Consider the following 6000-nt stretch of genomic DNA (forward strand, 5'->3'; position numbering starts at 1 on the left):
GAAGACTGGGTCAATGTTCTTGAGGTCCAACAGCAGCCTCTTCACCTGGATGACTGAGGAGGAGCGTGAGGACTGGGTCAATGTTCTTGAGGTCCAACAGCAGCCTCTTCACCTGGATGACTGAGGAGGAGTGTGAGGACTGAGTCAATGTTCTTGAGGTCCAACAGCAGCCTCTTCACCTGGATGATTTGAGGAGGAGTGTGACGACTGGGTCAATGTTCTAGAGGTCCCACTGCAGCCTCTTCACCAGGATGACTGAGGAGGAGCGTGAGGACTGGGTCAATGTTCTAGAGGTCCCACTGCAGCCTCTTCACCAGGATGACTGAGGAGGAGCGTGAGGACTGGGTCAATGTTCTAGAGGTCCCACTGCAGCCTCTTCAGCAGGATGACTGAGGAGGAGCGTGAGGACTGGGTCAATGTTCTAGAGGTCCCACTGTAATACAATACATCAGACAACAATACATCAGACAACAATACATCAGACAACAATACATCAGACAACAATACATCAGACAACACTACATCAGACAACACCACAAAGAGACAACAATACATCAGACAACACCACAAAGAGACAACAATACATCAGACAACAATACATCAGACAACAATACATCAGACAACACCACAAAGAGACAACAATACATCAGACAACAATACATCAGACACACCACAAAGAGACAACAATACATCAGACAACAATACATCAGACAACATTACATCAGACAACATTACATCAGACAACAATACATCAGACAACACCACAAAGAGACAACAATACATCAGACAACAATACATCAGACAACATTACATCAGACAACAATACATCAGACAACAATACATCAGACAACAATACATCAGACAACAATACAAAGAGACAACAATACATCAGACAACACTACATCAGACAACACCACAAAGAGACAACAATACATCAGACAACAATACATCAGACAACAATACATCAGACAACACTACATCAGACAACAATACATCAGACAACAATACATCAGACAACAATACATCAGACAACACCACAAAGAGACAACAATACATCAGACAACAATACATCAGACACACCACAAAGAGACAACAATACATCAGACAACAATACATCAGACAACATTACATCAGACAACATTACATCAGACAACAATACATCAGACAACACCACAAAGAGACAACAATACATCAGACAACAATACATCAGACAACATTACATCAGACAACAATACATCAGACAACACCACAAAGAGACAACAATACATCAGACAACAATACATCAGACAACACCACAAAGAGACAACAATACATCAGACAACACCACAAAGAGACAACAATACATCAGACAACACCACAAAGAGACAACAATACATCAGACAACAATACATCAGACAACAATACATCAGACAACAATACATCAGACAACACCACAAAGAGACAACAATACATCAGACAACAATACATCAGACAACAATACATCAGACAACACCACAAAGAGACAACAATACATCAGACAACAATACATCAGACAACAATACATCAGACAACACTACATCAGACAACAATACATCAGACAACAATACATCAGACAACAATACATCAGACAACAATACATCAGACAACAATACATCAGACAACACCACAAAGAGACAACAATACATCAGACAACACCACAAAGAGACAACAATACATCAGACAACAATACATCAGACAACACCACAAAGAGACAACAATACATCAGACAACAATACATCAGACAACAATACATCAGACAACAATACATCATACAACAATACATCAGACAACAATACATCAGACAACAATACATCAGACAACAATACATCAGACAACAATACATCAGACAACAATACATCAGACAACAATACATCAGACAACACCACAAAGAGACAACAATACATCAGACAACAATACATCAGACAACAATACATCAGACAACACCACAAAGAGACAACAATACATCAGACAACAATACATCAGACAACACCACAGAGACAACAATACATCAGACAACAATACATCAGACAACAATACATCAGACAACAATACATCAGACAACAATACATCAGACAACACCACAAAGAGACAACAATACATCAGACAACAATACATCAGACAACAATACATCAGACAACACTACATCAGACAACAATACATCAGACAACAATACATCAGACAACAATACATCAGACAACAATACATCAGACAACACCACAAGGAGACAACAATACATCAGACAACACCACAAAGAGACAACAATACATCAGACAACAATACATCAGACAACACCACAAAGAGACAACAATACATCAGACAACAATACATCAGACAACAATACATCAGACAACAATACATCAGACAACACCACAAAGAGACAACAATACACCAGACAACAATACATCAGACAACACCACAAAGAGACAACAATACATCAGACAACAATACATCAGACAACAATACATCAGACAACAATACATCATACAACAATACATCAGACAACAATACATCAGACAACAATACATCAGACAACAATACATCAGACAACAATACATCAGACAGCAATACATCAGACAACACTACATCAGACAACACCACAAAGAGACAACAATACATCAGACAACAATACATCAGACAACACCACAAAGAGACAACAATAAATCAGACAACACCACAAAGAGACAACAATACATCAGACAACACCACAAAGAGACAACAATACATCAGACAACAATACATCAGACAACACCACAAAGAGACAACAATACATCAGACAACAATACATCAGGCAACAATACATCAGACAACAATACATCAGACAACACCACAAAGAGACAACAATACATCAGACAACAATACATCAGACAACAATACATCAGACAACAATACATCAGACAACACCACAAAGAGACAACAATACATCAGACAACAATACATCAGACAACAATACAAAGAGACAACAATACATCAGACAACAATACATCAGACAACAATACATCAGACAACAATACATCAGACAACAATACATCAGACAACACCACAAAGAGACAACAATACATCAGACAACAATACATCAGACAACAATACATCAGACAACACCACAAAGAGACCACAATACATCAGACAACAATACATCAGACAACACCACAAAGAGACAACAATACATCAGACAACAATACATCAGACAACAATACATCAGACAACAATACATCAGACAACAATACATCAGACAACACCACAAAGAGACAACAATACATCAGACAACAATACATCAGACAACAATACATCAGACAACAATACATCAGACAACAATACATCAGACAACAATACATCAGACAACAATACATCAGACAACAATACATCAGACAACACCACAAAGAGACAACAATACATCAGACAACAATACATCAGACAACAATACATCAGACAACACCACAAAGAGACAACAATACATCAGACAACAATACATCAGACAACACCACAAAGAGACAACAATACATCAGACAACAATACATCAGACAACAATACATCAGACAACAAGACATCAGACAACAATACATCAGACAACACCACAAAGAGACAACAATACATCAGACAACAATACATCAGACAACAATACATCAGACAACACCACAAAGAGACAACAATACATCAGACAACAATACATCAGACAACAATACATCAGACAACAATACATCAGACAACACCACAAAGAGACAACAATACATCAGACAACACCACAAAGAGACAACAATACATCAGACAACACCACAAAGAGACAACAATACATCAGACAACAATACATCAGACAACACCACAAAGAGACAACAATACATCAGACAACAATACATCAGACAACAATACATCAGACAACACCACAAAGAGACAACAATACATCAGACAACAATACATCAGACAACAATACATCAGACAACAATACATCAGACAACAATACATCAGACAACACCACAAAGAGACAACAATACATCAGACAACAATACATCAGACAACACCACAAAGAGACAACAATACATCAGACAACACCACAAAGAGACAACAATACATCAGACAACACCACAAAGAGACAACAATACATCAGACAACAATACATCAGACAACAATACATCAGACAACAATACATCAGACAACACCACAAAGAGACAACAATACATCAGACAACAATACATCAGACAACACCACAAAGAGACAACAATACATGAGACAACAATACATCAGACAACAATACATCAGACAACAATACATCATACAACAATACATCAGACAACAATACATCAGACAACAATACATCAGACAACAATACATCAGACAACAATACATCAGACAGCAATACATCAGACAACACTACATCAGACAACACCACAAAGAGACAACAATACATCAGACAACAATACATCAGACAACACCACAAAGAGACAACAATACATCAGACAACACCACAAAGAGACAACAATACATCAGACAACACCACAAAGAGACAACAATACATCAGACAACAATACATCAGACAACACTACAAAGAGACAACAATACATCAGACAACAATACATCAGGCAACAATACATCAGACAACAATACATCAGACAACACCACAAAGAGACAACAATACATCAGACAACAATACATCAGACAACAATACATCAGACAACAATACATCAGACAGCAATACATCAGACAACACCACAAAGAGACAACAATACATCAGACAACAATACATCAGACAACACCACAAAGAGACAACAATACATCAGACAACAATACATCAGACAACAATACATCAGACAACAATACATCAGACAACACCACAAAGAGACAACAATACATCAGACAACAATACATCAGACAACAATACATCAGACAACAATACATCAGACAACAATACATCAGACAACAATACATCAGACAACAATACATCAGACAACACCACAAAGATACAACAATACATCAGACAACAATACATCAGACAACAATACATCAGACAACAATACATCAGACAACACCACAAAGATACAACAATACATCAGACAACACTACATCAGACAACACCACAAAGAGACAACAATACATCAGACAACAATACATCAGACAACAATACATCAGACAACAATACATCAGACAACAATACATCAGACAACACCACAAAGAGACAACAATACATCAGACAACAATACATCAGACAACAATACATCAAACAACACCACAAAGAGACAACAATACATCAGACAACAATACATCAGACAACAATACATCAGACAACACCACAAAGAGACAACAATACATCAGACAACACCACAAAGAGACAACAATACATCAGACAACACCACAAAGAGACAACAATACATCAGACAACAATACATCAGACAACACCACAAAGAGACAACAATACATCAGACAACAATACATCAGACAACAATACATCAGACAACACCACAAAGAGACAACAATACATCAGACAACAATACATCAGACAACAATACATCAGACAACAATACATCAGACAACAATACATCAGACAACACCACAAAGAGACAACAATACATCAGACAACAATACATCAGACAACACCACAAAGAGACAACAATACATCAGACAACACCACAAAGAGACAACAATACATCAGACAACACCACAAAGAGACAACAATACATCAGACAACAATACATCAGACAACAATACATCAGACAACAATACATCAGACAACAATACATCAGACAACACCACAAAGAGACAACAATACATCAGACAACAATACATCAGACAACAATACATCAGACAACAATACATCAGACAACAATACATCAGACAACAATACATCAGACAACAATACATCAGACAACAATACATCAGACAACACCACAAAGAGACAACAATACATCAGACAACAATACATCAGACAACACCACAAAGAGACAACAATACATCAGTCAACACCACAAAGAGACAACAATACATCAGACAACACCA

The sequence above is a fragment of the Oncorhynchus keta genome, unplaced genomic scaffold, assembly GCF_023373465.1.
Source record: "Oncorhynchus keta strain PuntledgeMale-10-30-2019 unplaced genomic scaffold, Oket_V2 Un_contig_25591_pilon_pilon, whole genome shotgun sequence".
In the NCBI taxonomy this organism is placed as follows: Eukaryota; Metazoa; Chordata; class Actinopteri; order Salmoniformes; family Salmonidae; genus Oncorhynchus; species Oncorhynchus keta.